Source organism: Excalfactoria chinensis, chromosome 1, assembly GCF_039878825.1.
Source record: "Excalfactoria chinensis isolate bCotChi1 chromosome 1, bCotChi1.hap2, whole genome shotgun sequence".
NCBI lineage: Eukaryota > Metazoa > Chordata > Aves > Galliformes > Phasianidae > Excalfactoria > Excalfactoria chinensis.
The window spans coordinates 126,037,426-126,050,931 of NC_092825.1; positions in this window are offsets into that span (position 1 = coordinate 126,037,426).

Genomic DNA, 13,506 nt, shown 5'->3' on the forward strand with positions numbered 1-13,506 from the left:
CCACAACCCCTTCCTTTTGCTGCTGTCAGCTTACTGGCTGCGGCTGTCTCCTCAGATGAACTGACACCGTTCTGTCAGATATGGGGCTGTTTGATCACGTAGACAAGTGTCCTCAGGATGTGCCTAAAGATTGCTCTTTATTCACGACTCAAAGGCTTTCAGGAGGAAAAAGCATACATTTGATGCACTATAGTGGGCAGCTACTATTATTATTATTACTATTATTATTATTATCGCTATTATTGACCTGCTAATTACACGCCTGTCAGTCTCAGTTCAGTGCCTGGTAAAAGTATGGAGAAGGTGCCCTGGCAATCAAAAGGACCGGCTGTACCCTGGTGTGCACAGGAGCTGATGGAGGCCTGATGGCTGCTGCAGCTCCTCACAGGGAGCAGAGAGGCAGCGCTGAGCTCTGCTTTGTGTGACAGCGACAGGGCCAAGGGAACGGCATGGAGCTGTCAGGGGAGGGGCAGCTGGGGGGCAGGGAAAGGGGCTGCACCACAGGGCGGTGGGCATGGAACGGGATGCACAGGGCTGTGGGCACAGCCCAGAGTGCCAGAGTTCAAGGGGCGTTTGGACAACACTGTCAGACACAGGGTTTGAATTTTGGGTGGTCCTGTGTGGAGCCTGGAGCTGGACTTGGTAGTCTTTGTGGATCCCTACCAACTTGGGATACTCCACGATTCTATGGATCCTATTGAATGTGGATTATTTTTGAAGAAGAAGCTTGCTATAAACTCAAACAGAAACTGGGTTTGATCAGTAGGCCCACATCATACACGCATGTTTGAGGAAGTTTCCAAATGCAGCAGCATCACTGCGAAGGGAAATAAAAGCATCACAGCATTCACAGGAAGGACTAGCAATCACAAAAAAGAAACAAAATGCATCTTCCAGTTTCAAAATGAGATCAGAGCCATTGCTGATAAGTGAGCTCAACATAGGGCTATTTTATTCTGTTTTATTTTTTTCTCAAATTGAGAATAAATGGACAACCGTGGTTCCAAATCCCATCTTTCCCTTACAGGAAGCATTCACCTCTTATAGGACCATCACAACACAGTGAGGAAGTTTGCAGCTCAAAATCTGCCTCCGCTCATTTGATTTGCTTTTACGTTTCCTCCTTTCTGCCGATGCTACCATGCTGCACGGAATGAAAGAGCTAATTTAACATGGCATTCTGCTGTGTGCTGCCTGCAGAGCCTGTGGGAATGGTTTCATAGGGGTGCTCTGTGGAGGTGAGCCAAAATTAAGGCAGAATTGTATGCTGCAGCACAGATTCAGCACGGTTTTCTACCTTCAAGCAGCCATTGGGGGGGGGGGGGGGAGGGTGAATCTGCTAGAATTGCACAGGTGAAATTGATGGAGCTACCTCAGATACTCTGGAATCAATTTTCCAGTCTTATTTTCCTAGTCTGCCCTTTCTCCCCTCCAAAAGGAATCAGCAAGCGCCACGCTGCAGCTCACCACCACAGCGCTCAGCTGTCAGGAGTAGTTTTCCTACAGGCACAGGGTTGCAGGCAGGGCTTTCATTTTGAGAAAAACAGAAGTGTTTGGATGGTAGACAGACCTTGGCACCGGCTGCCTAGCTTATCCTTTTGCAGGTAGATGATCCTACTGCGCTTGGACGGAGCAAAAGCATAAATTCTCATCATTTTGTGTCTTGCTACGTGCACTCTAGTTTTTGCCCCCTGAGGCTGTCCCAGCTCTTATCTCGGGTACATCTTCTTTGCAAAAGGAAAAAGCATCAGGAATGACTGTCAAAACACAACAGAGTTTTGCCTGCAGGAAGATGAGTGATGTTGCTGCAACCCACAGCCTGAATGCTATGTAAAATACCAGTTAAAATAGAATTGTTTGCATAAAATAAAGCTCAAAGTTTTCTTGAAGCCTGATGTTACTTACAAATAAACAGTCCCAGAATGAAAAACCCTGGGCACATACAATTTGTAAAATGACAAAAAAAAAGTCAAATGATCACATAGTCTTATTTTTTTTTACAGATGTTTTTCAGCTTGCTTATTGTCCTGAGTATTAAATAGCACCTCTGAGCTTCCGAATGTTACCAACAACTACTGTTTCCTTGACAAAAACATGAGAGAGAAATAAATCTCATAAAGAGATTGCTAGGCAGCTGTTTGTTAATGGCTAAATGCTTGCAAGCGTTGCACAGTATTATCTCTGTGTTCATGCAGCTCGGCACTTGACTAGGAATTAGGGGATGTGAGCTGAGTTTCTCCAGACCACCTGTCTGCATTGCAAATTTTGGTACATTTACCAGTGTCAGATCCCTCTCTAAATGAACGACACCACCTCCACCAACATGAACATCAAGGAAGAAAAAGACCCATGACCCTTAGCTAATAATATGCAAGTGCCTTTCTGTGCAATAAATGAATAAATTTTATATGACATATAACTCTGTATGCCTACCATGGAAAGATGGAATACAGTTATTACAGTAGTGAAACTGATCTTGTGCTGGTTGACTGCAGCATCCTACAAATGCATGAGGACAGCAGGGGACTCTGCCCATTTCTGAAGACCATCTGGGAAGGTATCCTTGCTAGCACCAGTACTGCTGGCAGCTGATCACCCTCACCATGCACTATGGAGCAGAACCATGCCCATAGGGGATGGCTCACCTTGGGGCATTCTGGGCAGCCCAGCTGCAGTGCCACCATCACCTCGCTCTGCGTCACTGCCGCCTCGTGTGAGCTGAAAGCACTTGTCAACCCACAGCCGGAGATGCTAGATGACAGGTCGTTGCCTGGGGCTCAGCTTCTCCATCGCTCCACACTGACCCAAGCCTGCACTGCTGCCGGTGGGGCCATGTGTCCCTGCTCCATCCCTGGCTGCAGCACCGGCCAGTGGGTGGCCAACAGGGACCCCCATGCAGACACAAGCCCTGCTTGCTCTGCATCCCCCCTTCACTGGAAAGGAGGACCTGGGAGATAACATGGCCAGCAAAACAGCACAGTCGTTTGTTATCATGAAACTGCCAAATGAGGGTGGTAGCTCTCCTTGTTAATCTAATGATGACCACGAGTGGCCTGGATCTAAGATGCTAGATTAGGGATGCTCTGCTTGTGGATGATGTGAATTCTTCTCTCCAGAAAATTTTACAAGTGGACTATAGAGATTTCTATTAAGAAAGACAGATGGTTCAAGCACTGTGCTGGAGGGTCTACCTAAATTGGAGCTGACCCTATCTTGGTAGTAGAGGCGAGTCTGGGTCTCTCACCTGGAATGCTGGGGTCCAATTAAATCTTCACAGAAGTAAACAGGCAATAAAATCACTGTGTGAGCAACTGTGGTGTGTTACTGTTCCCTTAAAAGCATGTCTGCAAGAGAAGACTTAAAGCAGAATTGGGTTAATCAAGTGAAGCTATGCCAGTCTCATGCTTGACATATGTATGCACTCAAGCATGACTCACCCTTCAAACAATGATTCATCATTAGTTTTTCTTATGAGTTTGTGTGTCTTTTGTCCATCCTTGTTACAGTCTCTTGCCATTGTCTCACAAGTGCAGTGATGGTTAAAACAACATTAAAATTAGACTTTTAATTGGGTCTCCACTGCAGCACACGAGGTAAGGGCAGAGAGGCCACATGCCTGTTGTTCTGATGAGAAAGGGAGAAGTGAGATACAGTTGATGGCTTTAAAATGAGTAAAGGGAGAAGGAAAGGGGCTAAGGCAGCTGTAAGAGAGCTGATTCTGGAAGGGCAACGTTGTCAAGCAGTGTGATACTACATTCTGTTGCTGCATAAGGAGCTGCAGCAGTCTGGTAAGCTTGAGAGGAGTACTGAAGTACTACTGGCTAAAAACTTCAGTTTTGCATCAGTGTGAATTTGAGAAGCAAAGTGCCACATTCTCTGCCCCTGTGGTGCCCAAGAGTGTGCCTGCTATGACAGCATTAGGTAGTTTGAAGCATTTGGCTTACTCCTTCCTTGGCACAACACAGTGTACTGTTGGAGCAAGGAGCCTTCCAGGGAGCTGGTGAGCAGTTGTGCTGCTAGCAAGCAGGTTTTTCAAGCCACCTTTTCACCTAAGAAAGAAATTACTCTTTTCCAAATTGCTCAGCGTTCAGTTGTTCTCTGTGTGACATTCAGTGTTAGTAAACAGAATAGACTTCTACATCCCAAATAGTGAGAACTGAGGAAAATTATCCTTTTTTCAGGTAGACCTCACAGCACAGTGTTATAATAGTTTGTCCTTTGAGAACTGAAATGTGGCCAGAAGATTGAGGATCTCTGCATGGAAAGAAAGACAAGTCTCTTATCACTTCTAGCATCCAGGTCTGTTTGTGTAAGCAGAGGGTAAGAGTTTACAGTGGATTACAGGTCATCATTTGTAATGGCATTTGCTCTTAAACGGTTACCAGCTTTATTATCTGTACCCATTAAAAGCGGATTTGAAGGAAGGGATATTAACAGCAATGCCAGACTGTACATATGTTTCATTTCATACTGTAAAGGTCTAAAGAGAGAAATGAGCTCAGCAATAAGTTTCTATAAATCCAACTTTTACATTCAGTATTTTAAAACTGTATTACTTGCTCTGTTTCCCTTTGTTCCACCTGCTGTCTTTTTCTGCTTCATTTTCTTTTGCTCTCTGTGCCTCTTTTGTATGTCAAGCTTGTAATGTATTTAACGTATTTCTTAGATTCTAGTACTTTTCCCTCTTTAGAGTCAGCCTGCTCTCATCTCTCTTTCTCTGCAAGGAAGTCTTCTCTTTCTGATTGTGTCTTTCTTTAGCTCCTTGTTCCTCATTTCTTCCCTATTTAATGCACTGCTAAGACTTCCCTTTTCTTCCCTTTGTTAAATGTCTCTCTTAAGGCACCGCTCCTCATCTCATCCCCATCTGCACTCCTTCCCTCATTTACCTGCTCTTTCAAATGCTTAGGGCTTCTCCTCTTTGTTCTCAGCTTTCCATCCCTTCCACTCCTCACCTCTCCTTGTTCTCTCCTCACCAGAGCCTCTTCTTCCCCCCTTTTCACTCTCTTCTTCAGCACTGCATACACTTTTCTGCCTACTTTCTTTCCCCTCTCAAGAGGACGATCAAAGTCTGAACACTTCCTGACTTCCCAGGGACTATTCAGGAATACATCTCTCTTTCCAGAGCAGCCCAAAGAGGAAAACCAGGAGAGTTAGTGGGATCTTCTTTGTATTACCTGAGACCCTGGAGGAGGATAAAAACTTCTGTGGTCTGCAAGGTAAGTTTCTTGTCTAGGTATGTGGTCTGCTAGTGTGAGCAAAGGCATGAAATTTGCTGAGCTGATCCTGTACCATGCAAGAACACCCCTCTCCACCAGCTTTGGTAGGAACATACCTTGGCCATCTCCTTCATACTTCACAGCTACAGGGGACATAGTGTGGCCACCTCCCATCGAGCAGTGTCAGCACCCCACAGGGATCCCTTGTCTCCTGTCACTCTTTTAGTACTACAGTACATGTACAGCAGCCCTCAAATGGGGACCAAGCCATGCAGGTCCATTATCTTGGTCACTCCCAACATCTCTTCCAGACTTTGATCCCTCTCTGTCTGCAGGATGCTGGAGGAAATCCAAGCTCCACAGGTCTAAGTCCTTTCTTCAGGGTGGAGATAAGGAGAGGGAGACCTCAGCTTGCCTTGTGTTTCTATAGAACCATAAAATCACAGAATGATTTGGTTTGGGGGAGACCTCACAGCCCATCCAGCCCCAACCCCTGCTGTGGGCAGGACTGCCCCCCACCAGCTCAGGCTGCCCAGGGCCCCATCTAACCTGGCCTTGAGTGCATCCAGGGATGAGGCACCACATCTTCTCCAGGCAGCTGTGCCAGCACCTCACTGCCCTCAGAGTGAAGAATTTCTTTGTAATGCTCAACATAAAGCTACTCTCTTCCAGTTAAAAACATTACCTCCTGTCTCATCATTTAGCTTCCTGAGAGCACTGAGGTTTATAGACAAAACTGGAAGGTGTCTGGGTGGTAAGGTCCTGGGAAGCAGGTACTGGCTCTTGCTCCTTGCATTGTGCAGGACATGGACCACTGACAAAGTTTTGAAATGTTTCTGCAGCAATAGTAAAGTAGTCAAAATTGGGAAAGCAATTATTTACCACTGCCACATTGCTAAAGAAATTAATCACACTGAAAGCACCAGAAGGGACTGAAGAGCATGAGGGGCAGCAGAAGAGAGGCAGATGAGAAGGCTTCTCACAAGCACTGTCAGAAGGCCCTCAGACCCTGTGCTTCCCAGCCTAGGAGAGCCAACACGTGTAAGTAAAGACCAAGCAATTATTGCAGGACTGAGTCAAGTGTGCCGTGAAATTTAATTAAGGCCAGCAGTCTCTAGTGCCTAGTGGGGCCTGGAGAGAGCCCTGTCAATGTCTGTGCAAGCCGGCTGTTCATCACTGGTGTCCCAGCACATGCAGCCCATTAGGAGCAGCTGGGAACACTCTTGTCCCCTCAGCAGTTTCTGTCAGGCCTAGTGCAAATATTACAGATTAGTCAGAAACATATAACAGGGTTCCCTGCAGACTCCTAATTAGCTGTCGTGTGGTGGCATTTCTGATCCAACTGTCTACTTGTTGTGATGAACATGATGTGATAGGGCACGCCTATGACAGGCCATTCATGGGGTGCTGCTGGCATGGTGGGCACCATTTCAAATGAATCCTACAGTATTTTTCAGCCACTGGGGCTGCCCATATCCATGCTCCTCTTCCTGTGCCAGCATCCAGTCCCAAGGAAGGGTAGAGGGCACAGGGTGCTCTAGCCAACACCTAGATGAGAGAGAGCAAAATGATGGGTCAGAAAGCTGAAGGAGATAAGCCAGGTTCTTCAGAGTCCTCTTGTCTTACAGGATCAATATTTGTATAATACTCATGTCAAAGGACTAAATATTTGTTATGGGACTAAATATTTCAGTGCTGCTCTAGTGACTTTGCCAGCCTTCAGTGCCCGGGGCTGCTGGTAATGAGCTGGAGTCACACACCATGCTGAATTATTATTGCTAACACGTATGGATGCAGCCTCGTACCTGATGAATGACACCTGCTGTGAAAACTGAGTGATGCTATTTTAAGAAGGTATTTATCTGGTATTTGGAGGGGAGCTTTAGACATATGCAATTCAGATGCATTTCTTTAGATAGGATAGCAGTCCTTACATTATCATATTCAATGAAAGTGTGCCTACAAATACATCTTCTGTACATGCCGTATGTGTGCAAAATGTGTATCCTAGATACCTAATGGCGGATCCAAGCTGTAAATAAACTGATAAGTCAAATGTGCTTTGTTGGGCCCAGATCACTAAAATCGGTAGGAGCTGAGTATGGAAAAAGAGTGCAAGACTGGATCAACCATAGTAAACTCAAGCATTATTATTTCCCTTTCGGAGATTAAAGCAATATTACAGATTTAAAACTGGATGACATTTTGAGCACTGTTTGAAAATTCATGTTACAGATTTACCAAGGCACTTCCAGCTTAAAACTGCCTTCTGGAAGAGTTCTTGGTGTTTCTTTTGAAATCTGCAGGTAATTTCTCCCTTTCCCTTCCCCCTTTGTCTGCTGCTCTTTTTTCTTTCTAATTGTGTACCACTAGAAAAACAAAAATAAACAGGTGAAATATTTAAGGACAATATTTATAGCCGGAGTTTTCTAATTTATTTTTACTTTTTTGCTTTTCCTGACTTTCAGGTTAAAGTGGGAATTTACTGTGGGCACCAGTGTGTTTGCACATCTGTCTTGCTTGATTGCTATTGATGCAGGCATTACTTGGCCAATATTTAGAGTAAGCTTGAAGCGGGATGATGCAGATGTCTTTTGTGATTTCTCATGAGACTCCACTTTGTTTCCTGGTAGTGTCACTTGCACATTCTAAATAAACCACTGAAAAATAAACTTCTTCTCTGTCTCCCATGAAAAACAATCAAAGTTTCTGAGCAGCTAGGTTTGGTTTGTTCTAGGGTTTTGTGATGGGCACTTTCATTGCTGTCACTGGGAACATGACTAGACCAGTGTCCTGCTCCAGGTTGAGACAAGAAAATACCTCAGTCTTGCAGCATGCAATGGACACTGGTGGGACTGCACAACGGCAGAACCATGAACTAAAGCTATAGCAAAGTCAAAGACTAAGCTGTTCCCTAAACTTCTCTTCCTTCTGTTTGAATTCATGGTTTCCTGTCTGTGTCCTGCTATGGCTAGAAAGCAGTGTTTTCCCAGGCATGTGCCTGGCTCCTAGGCTTGCTCTTGAGACCGAAGCCATAACATCCATGTCTGGATAGAGCAGCTCAGCTCCTCTGTCCCTCATCAGAGTCCCTCAGCCTGTGTAAGCTGAACGTGCTGGCACAGAAAGGAGGCACGTGCACTGTGCAAGAGCAGCACACTGTATTTTTACTTCCTGGAGCTGCCAGTCTGCTCACAAGAGCCGGCAGAGTCCCTCTGCCAGCAGTGAGGTCTATAGGTGCAAGCTTAGACCATCTACCTAAGCCCAATGTGCTTCTATCCCAACCAGAACACATGCTTCTACACCTAGCAGACTGCAGACTTGTTTGAGAAGGAGGTGGACTTGGTGCTTCTGGTGGATTAAAAGCTGGGAATGAGCCAGCAGCGTGCTCTTGCATCTCAGAATGCTAAATGTATCCTGGTCTGCATCAGAAAAATGGCAGCCAGCACGGAGAGGGAGGTGACTGTTCCCCTCTGCTCTGCCCTCATGGGGCCCCATGATGACCTGTATCCAAGTCTGGGGTCCCCAGCACAAAAAGAGAGTGAAGCTGTTGGAATGGGTCCAGAGGAGGGCCACAAAGGATTGAAGCACCTCTCCTATTAATAGAGGCCGAGGGAGTTGGGCTCATTTAGCATGGAGTGGAGAAGACTCTGGAAAGAGGGTGGCAATGAGGAAGCCTCCCAGAACTTGAAGGGAGCTTACAAGCAGGAGGCAGACTGACTTTTCACAGGGTCTAATAGTGATAGGACAAAGGAGAAAGATTTTAAACTAAAAGAGGGAAGACTTAGGTTTGGTATTCTGAAGAAATGTTTTAATCGGAGGGTGGTGAGGCACTGAAACATCCCACAGAAGTCATGAGTGCCCCATCCCTGGGGCCATTCAGGCCAAGTTTGGATGGGGCCAAGTCAGCATGGTTGGTGGTTGGTAACCATGGCAAAGGGGTTGGAACTAGGTGATCTTTAAGGTCCTCTCCACCCTAAGCTGTTCTGTTTTCCTTGATAACCTACTTCCATGCAAGTTAGAGCTGCTAATGGGCTAGGATTCATTGGCATGCTTTTGAGATGCACATGGTGATCTTACAAATTTCATTTCTTTTTTTTTCCTCTCCAAAAGGCAGTTAGGTTTTTGTAGCCCCCCCCCCCCCCCCTTTCTTTTTTTAATCAGCATAGCTCAAGATAATCACTTTCTTCTTCATAATTAGCAAATTGCTTGCCAGTAAAGTAAAGATCACTTTACTCATTTTTCTTTCACAATTTCTTCTTAACTTCCAAGTGTTTTGCTTCACAAAACTTTCTTTTACTATACCATAATGGTGTATTATGGGATCTCAAATTTCTCTGAGCAGCCTTGGGTACTTAATGTATATATTCTTTAAACAGTGTAATTTTACTCCTCACAGTAGGAAGCAGACATCATTCATAGATTTCTTATTTCCTCAGGAGATCTGCTCAGACTGATGCTCTGCACAATTAAGTGTTTTAATTGCATATATGAGATCTTGAACCTGGAGCTGTTTGAAGACCAGGTCATGCTTTGAAAAACCATAAGGAAGGTAATTTGTTTGAAAACATTCATTTCTCTATTCCACTCAATGTTTATTGGATAATATAGCATGGCCAAAGAGAAAGGGCTCCGTGAAAAGCTGTGATGCACTGATAGACTGAACACGTGCACAGCACTAGGAATCCTTCAGACACTATAAAGAATCTATTCTAAAGTAAATAGAATTCTCTGTAATTTATGGTACATTTATTGGTACTAATTTCTCATGCTCATCTATCAATTTCCAATCTTCCTCTCACTAATCTGAATTCAATTTTTCAGCTCATATTCCTGTTGATGGTTGAAATTCTCTCTCATAAGTACTGCTCAACAGTTCTACTGATACTTATGAAGCATCTACTGTAAAATTCATCTGAAATTCTCCTAGTTAATTTCTCCAGATTGTGTCAAGCAGTGTGTGAATAGAGAAACAATAGAAATAGTTTATCTATCTTCCTCCTTATGTTATGACTGAACAGCACTCTCAACTACCAAAATGACCTAAAATAAGTAGACTTCTCTCAGCATATTACAAAATACATGTACACCCTCTATATATATCTGTAAGTTAATGACCAATAGGGTTCTGCATTTAGTCATGGCTGCACTAAAAACTGCTGTTAAACATGACATCCTATGATAACTTAAATACTTGTTAGGGCTTTAATTTGATGAGAAATATATAGATGAGATTTATCTAAGCTAGGGGTTAGCCATACCATTTACAAATATTTCTGTTTTAAAAGGTATACATTTCATTCCTGAGGATGAAAGCTGAAGATACCACTAGCAATGCATTTGGCTTGAGGGTATTCTTTGAATGGCTAAGGATCGCATACCTTAGATATCATGTAAGAATTAAGAATAATGGGAAAAAATGTTCTGGTCATCCCACATCTCATTGTTTCACAGGAACTGACAAATTCCCGTACTAAGAATGTATGACCAAATCAAAGGACTCTGTTGGGGGAAAATCTGTTGTAGATCTCTTAAAATCTTTTTTTTTTTCCCCAGATATTTTATATTCATTAGAGATGTCTTCCTGCAGCGAGCTCTTACTGAAGTCCCTGCAGCTGATTCTCATATACAGTAATGTCACATAAAGCATTTGCAACTCATTATAAACAACATTTGTTCTAGCAGAGACAGAATATGATAGACATCCATAAAACCAGAAGAGTGATGGGGAAGGTGAGTCTGAAATGAAACTTCACTACGCTTCACTGTTTCTCATGATGGTAGAACAAGACATCTCTGAGAAATATGTTTGAAGAAGACAAAGGAATACCTATTTCACACATTAAATTTTAATTATAAGGTTTACTGTCACAGCAGTAGGCCCTGAATTTCTCAACCTGAAGAAACACATGTTGAGGGAATTCAAGCGATGGACAGATTCCAAAAGAGTTTGAACGGTTTCAGGGAGGAGGGAAACAGTAGGAGCACTACACAAAATTTCCTGGATGTTTTCCTTCCAGCAAAGAGTCTGAACTGCTGATGGCTGAGAGTAGAGAGGGCACAGAATGGGAAGGATGACTTCCTCTAGAACTACTTCCTAATAGTCTGTATTGAAAATAAGGTGTGAGGTTAGATGGACGTTGCCTAACGCAGACTTCTTAAGCCACTATGATATACGTCAGTGGCAACCAGCCCCATTATTTAAAGAAGACTATTTCAGGATCATATTCTTTCTATGGCACATTCAGGTATTCTTTAGCATATTTAATTTTAGTTCTTGGGAGTCTGAAAGTTCAAATCCATTTCATCTATATGAAGCATATTCTGAAGCAATTTATTCTGTTTTGAGACCTGTCACTTCAATGTTCAATCTTGACAGTATGAGAAGTTGTGCACTGAAGTAATGCACACAGAACAGAAGGCCAGACACCTGCCCAGACGAGTTTGACCTAATAAGCCCTTCAGAGAGAGATTTAGCTGCTGTTACAGATGCCTAAATTTAGGGCACTGCAGTAAATATATCTGTACACAAGCTTGGTGCTTAAACTTCCATTACACTCAGAGGAAATTTGGTCAATAGATAATGGTGTTAAGGAGAATTCATAGCATTATAAGTAAACTCCAACCTTTTCTTAGCTGGATTACCTCAGGCTCTACTGACCTTATTCCTTAGATCTCCAGTGATGACAGCAGAAGCTCAGACACCCCGCTGGCACATGGAGGCCAAAATTTGGAGTAGCTTAATGGGGAAATGAACTCATTCACAATTTCAGTTAAACTTTGTAGAATAATAAGTAATTAATCTGTGCTGGATGGACTTGGTATCCTCAGGAGCCACAGGTCTTCCTCACACCAATCAATGCACGTTCCTTCCATGAAAGGAGTGATTATTTCAGGAGCACTTTGTGATAGTGCTTTATGATGTACACAGTTCATTGGATATCTTCTATAACATCCGCTAGCAGCCTAGGCTGAAATTGCCCTTCTCAAGTCAACAGAGGAACTGTTACCTTGGCACACGAAAGCTTCACTCTAAGTGAACAAACAAGTGAGTTCTTGAGATTTTCATGATAGTCTATTTTATTATTATTATTTAGAATATTTTTTAAAAGGTAGATAATCTCTCTCTCTGAAAAGCTATGGCTATGTCTGCATGACAACCTGCAGTTTCCAAAAGGTTTGGAGTCATTGAAAGTCTCGAGAACTTAAAACTTAACTAGCTTAAAACTTGACTTGTAGATTTGATATTTGCCTCTGTAGGGAGGTGAGTGAAGTATGTAGGACAGGAGTGTGACTCTGTGGGGCCATTTGAATGGAGAAAGTGATCAGGGCTTGAGGCTGAGGCCACAGCTTTCACCCACTGAGCTGTGTTTACACCATATTCAGCTTTTGCAGCCATGCTTGTGTAGACAAAGTAATTCCCCTGTGCAAGGTAAGATGCATCATCAAAGACAGGAGAACTGAAAACATACCTGAATATATCCGTGAGGATGTAGCCTATCTGATTTGGATTATTAAAACAAACAAACAAACAAACAAAACCTCACAAAGCAGCTCTGGAATGCATTGCTTTCAGAGCAGAATTACAGAGGTTCCTTGTGCTCTATCCCATCACACAGGAGGGGCTGCTGAACACTCCGTCTTTCTTTAGCAGCCAAAGACCAGAACTCGGCTTTATGTAATTCAGCTGTCCTACATTTATCTCTACCTGGCAACGACTTTGCCATGCTGGCTGCGTGCTGCACGTTTTGTACTTCATCTGTAGCAGCTTTCTCTTTGCATTTAGATCTGAGAACATAACAATGTCGGATCTTCTGCTTAAGATCTAACTGAATGGAGTTGATGTCATCTCATTTCCTTCCTCTAAAACACACGACATCATCTTGCCTTTCTCTCAGATGTGGGCTCTTTCTCCTCATCCTTAAGTCCCAGCACAATTTGTCTTTCTCATTTCTTGGCAATTCATCACTGATGCTGATTTGGCAATCAGTGTTTTAAAGAAGTGTGGTGAAAATCTGAGATGTGGGGTGGTGAAGTGACTTGCCGGAGGCAGAAAGGCAGCTCCCTGAATGTCAGCCTTACACTCAAATCTCACCAAAGAGCTCGCATCACTAAAGCACACTGAATCCCTGCAAGCCTTCATACGTACCTCCCACCAACTGTCTGCGCCTCATCCTGGGTGCTTGTTCTGTTCATACCATTCCAGGCATCTTCTGGTGGCCTCTTCATCCTCGCTGCACGCCTTGCCAATACATTACCCATACCCTTTTCTCTACCTGCTTTTCCAAGAGGT